Genomic DNA, 14,026 nt, shown 5'->3' on the forward strand with positions numbered 1-14,026 from the left:
TTATTATAAACATTTAAGAATATATTAGACATAAAAATTCTAGCATGGTATGGTGGCCTCAAAATCTCTTAGTTCCCATTTATTAAACATGATAGTAAGTTTTCTTTGATGTTATCTAAATTAACCTTTTAATATCCATCTACATTTAGGAGTGTCAAAAAAGTATCAAACAAAAATGCTATATGCTTGGCTATCTTTTTGAGATACAGGCAGCACAGAATTGTATTAAAAAGTGGAGCAATAATGCAACTGATATAGATTCATTCACATTCACATTGCACAGCAATGCATTCCCCAATGTTCCTTTCATACTAAGCCCTATTTCAGCATCGTTATAACTGACAGATAGTGTTAAACAAGGCAGTACTAGCTTTTAGGAACACATTATACATTACTAATCCATTATTTACAACCCCAGAGAAAGCAAAATGACTCTCTAAAAGCATACCAAATTTTTCAAAGCTTTAGCTATTGAGGTTGCTAAAAGAAGTCAAGCAGAAGACAAGTTTATATTATATTTGAAACCTAAATTATCATTTGCCTTTCTAAATTGGAAGAATCTTGACTTTTCTGAGAACATGTTTTTAAAAGTAAACTAAATGTTATGCTTTAAAATTTAATTAATCAATTTAGGGAGCAATGGCCTGTAATAAAGAAAATTGAGAATCTATATTTATAGCCAGCTCTGAAGTATTCTCACTCTTGATTTTTTAGACTTTTTAGCCAAACTAATAATCTAAGAAAATAATTGAATTTTTATATATAATATATATAACATATATAATATATACACAACAAATATAATATATTCAGTTGTAATGGTGTTTTACAAATCTAACCTACATGTTAATGGTCACTTCTGTAAAGTAGCATTTAAAAGTGAATGTAATATTATTTAACTGATGTAAGTGTACATAAACAATGTTGCTAAAATTCTACCAATCTTGCAAATAATTTCTGTCCAGAAAAACATATAATGGAAAGATCAGATTTTAAAAACGTCTGTGGCTGTAAAACCCTCTCTCATAACTGGCAATATTGGCTCTGGGTTACTTATTATAGTAACCAATAATATCAGAATAGGAAGGGTAAAATCTTCTATTGGGGTGCAGTACACAACCATTTCATAAGAGTTTGGTCAGTATTTCTCTTGAGGGTAAGGACATTATGAACATAAAGGCACTGGCCAATTTCCAGGGCCTTATCATAAAGTGAACAATTTCTGAAATATTTGGTATTTTATTGTCATTTTATCCACCATGTTGAAAATTAAGAAATAAATGAACTTTATTTCTAGCATCTCTTTTTATAAATGAAATATCAAATCTCTGTGATGTTTCCAGTGCTTTCTGGGAAATTTTAAGACATGTTAAGTATGAAACATATCCTGAGATTTTTATTTTGTTTTTTATAAATTTAGGATTTGATTATGGCTAGTCAGAATCAAAAGAGTTGTCAAAGGAAAGCTGGGCATTTGATTAAGATAGTATCACGGGCACCTGAGAAACGATACTTGGCAACATCTTTTAAAAAATAAAATCCATTTCATTGCCTTGAATACACGGTTTGTATTTTCTGTCAGTCTTGCTCCAACATATCCTAAACAACCCATATTAATTTTCACTTTTAACTAAAGTGGCTAACTTTTGTTTCATAGAAAGGACAAGAAGTAAATAGTTAAGAACTTTCATACACAGGCATTTAGTAGATGAACAAAGCTTATGAAATCACATAATACCATTTTCAACAACAGCACAAATCCCATTTATATCTTAAAGTGATCAAAATAAACACATTCATAACATAACAAAAAGGTGTAGCCACTCCACAGCATTTAAAAATAAGAAGCAACAGGCAGCTGGACCAGTGGCATAGTGGTTAAGTTTTCATGCTTCACCTTGGCAGCCCAGAGTTCAATAGTTCAGATGCTGAGTGTGAACCTACACACCACTCACCAAGCCATGCTGTGGCGGTGTCCCACATACAAAAAATAGAGGAATATTGGCACACATGTTAGCTCAGTGACAATTTTCCTCAAGCAAAAAGAGGAAGAATGGTAACAGATGTTAGCTTTGGGCCAATGTTCCTCACCAAAAGAGAAACAAACAAAGAAAAAGATTCTATAGGTTCAGATATTAAAGAGCTGTTCTTTCAGTGTGTATGAAATTCTTAACTGATTGGAGCTCACAAATAGACAAACAAAAACAAACCTCCAATAAACCAGTCTCTCGTTATTGCTCGCCCAAGAGAGGATAGAAATCACCAAATTCAGGCCACAAAAGCAATTTCTCAACACTTATTACCACCAATGAGGAAGAACTGTATGCAAACCGCAAACAAAATAACACAAAATTAGTAGAGAAAATAAACAACAGAAGCAAAAATGTTAAAGTTCCATTACTGCCTGTTTCACTCTACAGCCGAGTAAAGGCACGTCGGGTCTGAAACAGCCCATTAGGTATATTTCTCTGACAACACAGTTTACTTGGCTCTGCCACGTGCTTCCACAAGGACATGATGATGGAAGCTGCAAAACTGCTAAAGTATAATTTTCAGAAGGTAAAATTATTTTAAGGCAAATATATTATCATGTCAGATATTTTATTTTACTAGTTAGTTAATAACTGAAATAATAAGACATTAAATTTGTTCCAAAAAGCATTAGAGAAATTAGGCATATAAAGGCAATTAAAAAAAGGTTTTAGGTTAAGATTTCTGCATTAGTTAATGTCCATAAGATGCCTAAGTGTCACTCTTTGAAGTTATCCATTCCATTGGACAGTATTTATATCACCAGCTGTCTAAACTCTCCATGTTAACCTCTGTCGCTACAAGGCTGAGACAATAAAAAGTTAGGCTCAGTCTGTTGTGAAGGAAAACTCAATAATTTTTTGCTTGTTTCTAAAATTTGAATAATTTTTTGATGTTGAACTCAACATGCCTTGAATTTTCAAGGATCTCATTTGAACTCCACTCCAGTTAAAACACACTCATTCCTTAAATCCAGCTTACTGCATCTGGAAAATCTAACATATCACTCACTATGTGTCAACTATATTAATTATAAAAATTGTCTTTTATTTCCATTACATCTAAATTTAGACACTATAAGGAGAGTCAGACCTTTGATCTGATTATTTTCCATGAGTTATCAAGAAGCACCTGACTATACTTTCCTAGACCATACCCTACCTAGATCCATGGCTCAGCACTTCAACCCCCTTCATGTCTGCATCTTCATTTCCTTCAATACTTAACATTTGCATGTCCCTAAGCTTTTCTTTTTGTCTTATCTGCTTTTATTTCTTTGTTTAATAAAAAATTGCTAGTATAAAATGCACCCGTGTAGATCAGTCTCATAACTATTAACCTTTTGGCCAGCTCAAATCCTCCGTTGTACTTGCTCTGCTGCTCTATCAACATATGACTGTTCCACGTTGTTCAAATAAAAATCACGTTTGGTCAGCGTGGACCTGTAGACTCATTGTTCGACATTCCTGAGGCCTCTGGTCAATCAAAGAACATGTGCTCTTCCTCCACAGGGCTGTAGTGAAAGGGTTAGATTCTGACCACCTTTTCTCAATTTCCAATGGAGTGTTTAGTAACTTCATCACTAAAATTATTTAGCTCCTATAACCTGGGTAAATCCAATCCTAAATATCTTTTAGACCCTGATTTTTTAACATTTCAGTGAGTCAAATGGGCATAAAATTACTATTGAACAAATTCCAAAATGATAAACAGATGCAAATATGAGCACTACTTTAGCCTATAATCTAAGCACCAATATCTAATAACATGAATCAAAAAAAATTCCCAAGGAAAGTCAGTAGACAAAAAGCAGATTAGTAGTTCCCAGGGGCTGGAGCAAGAATGTTTCTTGGAGGCAGGAATAGAGAGGTGCTGCTAATGGGTGCCGGATTTCCTTTGTGGGTGATGAAACATCTCTGTATTAGAGAGTAGTGATGATTGCACAACTTTGTGAGTATGCCGAGACCTTTAACATGTCTTATTGGATGACTCATTGTATTGTATGACTCATTGTATGTGAATTATACCTCCCTAAACAGAAAAACATCTACAGTAATGTCAGAATTTAAAATCTAATTTTGATCCATATTGCAACTGTCAGCCAGATAAAATCTAACCTTAGTGCTATCTAGTGGAAAACTAACTAAAGAAAGGCAAATAAAGGCAAATGGAAGTTTCTTGTTTTCAGTTTGTTGGGAAACCAGTAAATCTGTTTTAGGAGTCTGTAATGTGGAATCTATGAACTGGTAACTAATTAGGAGAAAGCTTTTATTAAATTTTGTTACCAAGTTCTTCTCATTAATCACTTGATAAAGCCTACATTTTCTTGGCCTTGTCCAGTATTTACCAAGTTTTTGCCTTCAGGACACCAGAAAAAATAAATAATATATTTGACTGTTATTCTAATATTTGCTCCCCCTCATTAAATTTGTTTTCCAAAGTCATTAAAGAACAATAACAAATTCCTTGTTCCCTTTTCCTCTGCTGAAGTAGTACGTGCTCTCAAAAGGAAAAAATATTCCAGTAACTCAGGCCTTGCTGAGAATCAGAATAAAAATTAAGAAAAAAAACAGACCAGAAAGCCTTAGCTGTGTCCAGGAATGAGAGGCTATGTTACAGTATACACTGTTAGAACAAGTGGCTTTATCATTGTTACTAATAAATCTGTGTTACCTCAGAACTAATGTTTTATGGCAGATTGATGGCTATTCCTTAGGAAAATCTGCGACGAACACTATGAATAAATGAAGATCCCAAATCATGGCTTCTTAAAACACCTGCATTTAACTGTTTGTAGACATATTAAACTCTATTTAATGGGTTTTTTAAAAGAATGATTATGGTTCAGTTTTCATCAAGATAAAAACTCTCAAAAATATGATGTTGGCATGAGTTCAAAACCACCAAACTTCCTACCCTTTGGCAGAAGGTGTCACTGTAATTGTATCATCTATAACTACTGTGACACACTGAAAGAAGTTGACATTTCAAGGGCTCTTGCTGGCACTGAGCAGTATTACCAAGTGGAGGAGATGAAAAAATGAAAGGTGAGCCGGGAAGAAAGAGCAAAGTTCAAGAAGTAGGAGGAAGAGTTCAAATCACAATCTTGAAATATGTGAATGCCTTTCTCTTTTCTTTCTAATTAACCATTTTTTTATTTGAAAGTAAAAACAGAAGACATCCTCAAGTCTGGTCAAGTGTGAGTTATAAGTGTCCTGTAAAAAAAAAAAATGTCTTAAACCACTTTCAATTTGAGGAGTCAACCCTTCTAGACACTTATAGCATATTCCACATTCCACTTTAAAACTTAAAATCTAGAAATTTAACATTTAAACAGGTTTTAGAGATAATAATTGAAGCATTTATAATATTTATTATTAGATATAGTTTTAATGCATATTGTGAAGTTATCTATTTTAAATTGTAATATCATTAGAAATTATATTTTCATATATATGGATGATGCTATCATATCACAGGCATATGACTGGTTAAATTTGTTACTAGGAATTTTTATGTTAAAAAAAGCAAGATTTATTACATTTGTAATACTATCCAGTCTTTATATTTTGGAGATTCTATACTCCGTTTTAGGAATACAAAAGAATAGAAAGGTAAAGAGAAATTGTACCCAGTAGCATTGCTGTACGAATCAAACTATCAACACTAAACGTGTGTTTTCAACCGTGTCAGATAATTCAATCTTCTCTATATAACAAATCTTTAGGAAAGCAAAACACTGAAAGATCGGTATGTTTTATATCTTGTTACCGCGCGTTGGTGAACCAACCAAATCCCGACAGACAGTGACTAATCGGGGACACAGATTATCTGACATATTTAGGGATACATATCTTTCAATTTTCTCATTTTTGAATTCAGCAATGAATCCAGGTTCAGCATTTTCAGTAAGATACATGTAGTGGCATCATCTAATCCCGTGGGTAACGTTATTCATTGACATTTCTTAAAGATATCAAGATCTATGCCCAATGTCCCTCCCAGGATGGGCAAAATCAAAGACATATACTTTTTAATTCCCTTAACTTTAAATTTTATTTTACTTGATATAGTAGGATGATAATGTGTGTACTTATGAAAAATTTCAAAAGGGATTGACATGGCTTTTTAAAGAATACTCTCAAAAAATATACACATAATTGACTAGGTGAACGTTTCAAACTGTGAGTATTTAACAACTGAAACACAAAAATAAACTTCATAGGGACAATAGACAATTTTCAAATTCAATTTATTTTAAGCATCTTTTATCTTAGAAAGCTTGCTTTTGGAAACTCTCAGCAGAAGTGTAAAGAGTGTCAGCTGAAAGCTAAAGATATTATTTATTTGATGTTATTAGCACGTTTAAACTAAATTGAAACTCTATGTGATTTCTGAGGGTTTTCATGTTTTGAGAAGAACATTTTAATATTTTAGAGGGTGAATCTTCTGTGCTTTCTAAGTAGAGAAATGCTTCAAAGCAGGGTTTAGTCTACTGTGAGGAATGGAAAACCGGGGAGTGTGCATCGGCGTTAGCAACATGTCATTCATCTGGGATGCTTTTAGGAGCCGTTTCAATAGGACAGATCTCAGACTTTAGCTTCTGCTCCATTTCCAGTGCTGTTGTCAGCTTTTGTCTTTTCAACATTTGAAACTTTAATGCCTAGTTTAAAAGCACTCCTTAGATATCAGGTAGGGAGGACTGTGGATGCTAATTTTTTTTCTTTGATGCAAATCAAATGCATATTTTGGTTTAAAAATGTCTACTTTTAGGAAAAATGTTAATAAAATAATCCTTGTTCCTATAGATTTAATAATGAAGCTCTCAGGCTAGTGTGTTTCTGTGTGTATCACAGGCCAGTGTGTGTGAAGATAAAATATAAGTATATAAAACAATCAAGTAGAATCAGTCATTTTAAATGGTTAATATACTCACCTTATAAAAACAATTATTCAAAATTCATCAGACATGTCAGTCAAGCTTTTGTTGTGAATAATTTAGAATCATATGAAATATTTTCAAAATATCTCTACTACACACTGAAATGCCATGTACCTCAGGGGGAAAATGATTTCTATCATCCTCAGTGATGGGCATGCTGCAGTCCAGCCATCTCACTGAAAACACATAATTTTTCATAATGCTTAACATTTGTTTGGGTTTTTTTTTGTTTGTTTCTTTGTTTTTGTTTTTTTACATTTTTTTTTATTGAGTTATTGATAGGTTACAATCTTGTGAAATTTCAATTGTACATTAATGTATGTCAGTCATGTTGTAGGTGCACCACTTCACCCTTTGTGCCCACCCCCCAACCCACCTTTCCCCTGGTATCCGCTAAACTGTTCTTGGTCCATAGTTTTAAATTCCTCATATGAGTGGAGTCATACACAGATTATCTTTCTCTTGCTGGCTTATTTCACTTAACATAATTCTCTCAAGGTCCATCCATGTTATTGCAAATGGAATGATTTTGTTCTGTTTTGCAGCTGAGTAGTATTCCATTGTATATATGTACCACATCTTCTTTATCCATTCGTCTGTTGATGGGTACTTAGGTTGTTCCCACGTCTTGGCTATTGTAAACAGTGCTGCAATAAACATTGGGGTGCACAGGACTTTTGGGATTGCTGACTTCAGGCTCTTTGGATAAATACCCAGTAGTGGGATGGCTGGATCGTATGGTAGTTCTATTTTTAGTTTTTTGAGGAATCTCCATACTGTTTTCCATAGTGGCTGCACCAGTTTGCATTCCCACCAGCAGTGTATGAGGGTTCCTTTTTCTCCGCAACCTCTCCAACATTTGTTGCTATTAGTTTTAGATATTTTTGTCATTCTAATGGGTGTAAGGTGATATCTTAGTGTAGTTTTGATTTGCATTTCTTTGTTTGGGTTTTTTTCATGCCAGTTATTTCCCACTTATAATTTAGAGAAAAGACTTCTCTGAAGAGAGAAACACTGAAAGAAACAGAATGAAAATAAAGATTTACAACTGCTGGTGTGAAAAAGTAAAACAAATTTAAAAAATCAATCTTTCTCAAGATAAAAAAATCTTTTAACAATGAGTGTACATATAAATGAAACCAGACAGTTAATAAAAGTCCCTCACACTTCTATGTACTCACAAAATTATTCCAACCACCTTTATAGCCATCACTGAAAGACTGAGTCCACTACTTCTTGAAGATGTGCAAAATTTCTTTTGTTTAAATATACAATCTTAATTTCATCAGTGCCTTAATGCCTCAGGACAGACTGTAGATCATGGAATCTCAGTTGTGTCTTGAAAGATCAAAATCAAAACAAAATTCAATACATTCTACAAAATTGATGTATTTACCAAAAAGAGCTCCATATTAACTAAACTCCTCTCTCTCACCCATTCTACCTCTCAGCTATTGACAAATTTTATCTGCGGCATAAGGTGGTAGCCAAATTATCCAACATAAACTTTAAAAAAAAGCATTATTTAAAGAAAAATATAAGAGGTACCATACAGCAAGAGACTTACAAATGCAACATCATTAAAACGCACTGAGCACTAATGCCAGATCTGCTCTTACTAAAAACGACATTTTTTAAAAAAAACTTGCATTTCTGTAGTGGTTTTTTACTTTTCAAAGACTTCTCACAAGTGCCATCTCATTGGAATTATCACTATTCTCTGACGTAGTTATGGAAATAAATATCTCTAACAGATGAAAACCCCAAGAAATGTAACATTCGGAGTTACCAGAGAAAAACAAGTAAAGAAATAATTATGAAATGCTTCCAAGGGAAGCCCTTTAGCATTCCCGTCAGATTTACTGCTTTGAAGTACTATTCCTCTCTCCTTGACAGCTTTGGTGACCAGGATAGAAGTTCACTTCCTGCCACCCCAGTGAGTATTCTCTTGAAGCATATAGGATTCATGGGGTCTAATGAGAATATACACTTTTAAAGTGTTCATGTTTGAGAGAGAGCTCTGCAATGACCAGAAAGATTGAGTCAGTTTTAGGATTAAAAAAGGACTGTATTATCAACAGCAACAACACTACACAGATTTGAGCTAGGGAGTCACTCTACCCAATGTCACTGACATGTTGGAATGCCAGGTGGAACTGACACAGAAAATAATCCTGCACATTCAAAGGAGTCTCACACAGTGATATCTTGTCACTGTGTTTTGCAGTCATGGGCATAAAGTCCTGGAGGGCCACTGGGTCTTAATCCATGAGATAAAAATCATCTTCAGTAATGTAGATATTGTCATCTGCTCAGATGTGCACTTCAGATTCACTTTGCCAAGCTCCAACTGGAGGGCCATTCAATGAAACCATATCTAGTTGCTGCAGTTTTTTTCTGATGTAGAAATATTTTCTGGTAATCATGACAACCAAAAAAGTTAGCAGCACCACAGCAGAAATACTGATTACAAGATAGACTGCCTTGGTGGAGTTCATCCACGGATTTTGTGCCAGAGACACTTGAGTTTGATTGTTATGCTTAAGGCCATTTGAAGACTGTGTCACCCTGCCATGCCATCTGTTGGACAAGAGTACAGTGTGAGCTGGTGGGTTGCGTCCTCTTGTTTCCTGCAGTACCTCAGGCTGAGTTTTATTGGCCATGTTGGAGAAGGTGATGTAGCTCCTGGTTCTTAGTTTTGTGTGGGTGCTGGCATTGGAGGAACAGAGGTAGAGATTCTAGGTGACATTGGAGCACTGATGTTCCCAGCTGGTTTAATCTCCAGTGATATGGTGTGTTATCATAAATGATCCTTTGTGCTCAATATGGCAACAATACAGGCCACCGTCTACCTTGACTACATTCTCTATGGTCAAAGACACATTCTCTTTAAAAGGTACTCCCTTGCCTTGTAATGCCTATGCTTCTGAAAAGTGACATGGATCCATTAGTCCAGATAATTGCGTCTGAGCACTGAGACATAAGACATGTTCCTCAGCCTTAGTACATGGACATGGACCCTCCATTAGCCACTGAATAGGTGCAGGGTAGCATGACAGGTTGACCCACTTCTTAGTGCACTCCCTGGTGGATAAAAAACTAGAACATCTGTCAGGAGTAGTATGAGGCTTGAGGTGACTATCTGAGGATGCGTCACGGCATCCATGGGTTAGTTAAGAAGGAGTTTCCCAGCCTCTCATTTACATCCTTTCCTTCCTTCTCGTGACTGTTTATAAAAGAATTTTTTTTAAATTGCTATACATGATTCTTTATATTTCACAACTAAAATGATAGTCTCTGGTGATTGTCAAGTTGTGTTCAAATCCTGGCCTCATCATATATCAATTACATGATTTTCTGTTATTTCCCTTCAGTTAAAGTGGATAATAATGGCATTTTCTTGACAGAGTTGTTGTGAGAACAAGCATGTTGCTATATGTGCAGCAGTGAAAAATGTTTGGGGCACATAATATGACGTAAATGTAAATTACAATATTACATTTACAACCAAAATAGCAATATTTTTAGTAGTAGTAATTGTGTCATTGCTTGACTTGCAAGTTAATCCTATATCCACTTTCATGTAGCACATCATACTGTTTTTCACATGACAAAATGTATTACTTTATTATTTCTATCATTATTATAATTATTATTATACATTCTTGCAATGCTGCTAGTTCTATTTAGTTTTCATGAAACATACCTAGGAGCATTCTGAAAAGGGATAAGCTCCTTTATATGTATGCTTAAATGAGTCATTAAATAACATAATTATCAATACAATTTCATAGGCAAAATAACAATGATTCTTTTTAATAAAACTATAGCAAGCCTCAATATAGAATTATTTAGGTAAACACTAATATTTAACTGGGAAGGCATGAGTCGCATATTTATGATTAAAGTTATTTTATTTCATATTTTCCAATTCTGGGATGAATAGAAATACGTACTTGTCAAATTGCTATCACCACATTTGAATACGTGATTTGAAAGTGTGAAGTAACCTATTTGAAAAAGTTAAATTTGCACTTGTGCTAATATAATTATTTCCCAGCACCTATATTCTGTTCTATAAGGGAAATTGTGATTTTCACATAACTCTTATTTATAGATAACTTTTTGATATACTTTAATGATGAAAATATTTTAATTAAAGTTTCTATTTTCCAGTGTAAAAATCCTCTCAGCTACTAAAAATATGGGAAAATAAATGACACAGTTCCAGGGCTCTAAGAAAGAACATTTATAATTTTTCAGTTTCATATATTTGGAAATTATAGTATTATATAAAACCAAACTTCTTAAATTTTAGTAATAATAAATAAAATTATTTTAAAATTAATTTAAAAACAACAAGAAAAGATTGAGACAAGACTGCTGATGGAGAAGCTGTCTACCCATCAACAGAACATTAGCAATTCCATCATATTCTAAAATAAAATTTACTATATAGAAGTGATTGCATTTGAAATTATTGGTATATTTGAATGCGGCTACCCAACCATGAAAAATGAGTCTTCCATTTGCTGTAAAAATAAATTAGGCAACGCTTTACTAGCAAAGCCATTTGAGTACCTCACTTCATCACTATTCACGGTCCCATTAACAGCTGTCTTTGCTTATATTTGAGCTGCCTTGTAATGTTGTTGTAGTCAGCCTTACTTTATATCTAAAGTGAACACAGGCAACTTCTTCTAGGATATAAAAAAGCGAACCCTGATGTAGAGATCCTGTGGGAAATTATACAGTAATCTTACCAACATCACTAATTTTCTTCCTATGAAATCACGATTCCCACTGCACGTTTAAAGCCGTTCAAAGTATTGTTTAACACTACCATTTCTCTATTAATAACCTCAGTAAATCACAAAAATATATGAGTATAGAAAGTGAGATACTCTGTTGGGAAAATGTTTTTACTTCTAAATTAAAAGTAATATAGAGTGACTATTAAACATGTCACATACTACTTGTTGACGCTAAAAATGCTTTTCTTAACAGAATCAATTTCTCTAAGGTAAGAACACAATGCTAGTGACTAGAACATTATAAGCAAGATAAATGATTCAAGAAAAAAATCAAAGTAAAATGGCCTTTGCTAATGATCTATTGGTATCAAATGCCTAAGAAATATTTAAGAATTTGTATGTAGTACCTTCAGTGAAGAGTCCTGCACTTGAATACACACCCACACTTGTATACCATATCCATCCGAAACAGTGTATATAGTAGAAAAACTTTCAGCGACTATTTGAGCTTAGGCAATTCATTGAACCCTGAAAGATTGATTCCCCTCTGTGAAATGGGATCATAACAGCCACTTCGCATTGTAGTGAGGATTTAAGCAGATAAGGATTAAAACATGTCTAGTTCAGTTCCCCATATGTGGCATTTCTAAGTGTTGGTGAGTATATTCTCTCATTGTTTTGACATTGGTCCTCAGAGAGAGAAAAAAAGACCTATAAATAAGTGATACTAGGGACATCTAAAAATATACAGACTTGTGAAAATGAAAACTAAAAATTATCAATTAAATATCTCTTCCTGTGCTGAGCTCAATATCACATTAAAAGCAATAATTGATAATGGGTGTTTATCATTGAGAGTTCCTAGGCAGTGTTTCTCAAAGAAGAGATTATGAGGATAACAAAGACAACCAAAAGATTAGGTAAACTTTAGGCACAGGAAATGCAATTTTTGCCTCTTTCCTATTCTTGCCCAAGATAAGATTTTCCTTGTGTAAATTCAGACCACTTTTACTAAATGCTATCAGTGGTCTGTCACATTTTATTTACTGAATACAGCTGGAATTTTTCTCTCATGTAGATAGTTCACATAATACTATTCTTCAAGTTGGGTTTGATATTCCTATGTGTGTTAAAGTTTGAAGAAACACATCTATGTATATTCAATCTCCGTGTATACACTAAGTCCCTTCTTATGTGCTTACACAGAAGTACCTATCACAATGGGTCAGTGTTCTGAAGGACGGTTAACAATATGGTATACGAGATACAGGAAATTCCCATGAAGCAATTACCTGGTGTTGTGGGACAGAATCTACCACCTGTGGGACAGAGGTCCTGAGTACTGAAAAGGGTAAATATGGGACACAGAGCCAGATGAATAACATGTAAAATTACTTCAGAGAAGATGCAGAGAAATATAACTTTAGGCAAAATAATGTCCCAAAAGTACTGCTAAAATTTAAGAAAGCTGAACTTAACATTTTGCTATCATGGAAGTTAAATTAAGATATTTTTCTTTTCTTTTCAACAAGACATCCCTTGGTGTAAAAAATGTGATTCAATAATTTATAGAAGAAAAGAAGCTTCTGAATTTCTGTCCCAAGTCTGTTGTAAGTTTAATTATAGATTTTATGATTTTCTTTTTTTCTCAACACATTGACTATTGTATCTGAAAGGTTAAGCAGAAACATATGGGAAACTATTATATACAATTATGTATAACTTAGACAATCATACATAAAGCTTTCAACTTTAAAATCGTCTCAAAATACTTAAGATTATTTTTTATTTGAGAAAGTAATTTATTCTCAGAGCCGGAAAGAACTTAGATGTTATATATTTCAATGCTGAAATTGTACATAGGAAGAATCTCATGTGGAGAAAACAACTATCTTGCCCGGCTCTATCTTTCTGATGTAGTTAGAGGTAGAATTAACTTGAAACCCACACCATCTAGCTCTAGATATTTACACTGCATTTTATTCTTCAGGCAAGAAAAGCTTTAATTTTCAATAATATATAAAATAATACACACATAATACAATTGGGATATAATGAGCAATGTAGTTTCTTGCTCTATATCAAATATCTAATACACAGTGTAGTTCATGTTACTTGATATCAAAATATTACCACAGTTCTTAATGTCTTTTAATGGTATACTGTTTTTATCATTCAAATACCAAAAATTATTAAATTTCAAGTACACCAAACTCATTTTAATTTGACACCCCAATATTAAAATATTTGAAATTAAAAAGTAGAAGTCTTAATTTATTTTCTTTCTTTAATTATATTA

The 14,026-nt window shown here is 33.6% G+C and overlaps 1 pseudogene; it reads right to left on the minus strand.

The window, feature by feature from the left end:
• Positions 1 to 9,285: 9,285 nt before the first annotated feature.
• LOC106782856 (hepatitis A virus cellular receptor 1-like) lies at positions 9,286 to 9,955 on the minus strand (annotated as a pseudogene).
• Between the last annotated feature and the right edge of the window lie 4,071 nt (positions 9,956 to 14,026).

The sequence above is a fragment of the Equus caballus genome, chromosome 2, assembly GCF_041296265.1.
Source record: "Equus caballus isolate H_3958 breed thoroughbred chromosome 2, TB-T2T, whole genome shotgun sequence".
Classification (NCBI taxonomy): domain Eukaryota; kingdom Metazoa; phylum Chordata; class Mammalia; order Perissodactyla; family Equidae; genus Equus; species Equus caballus.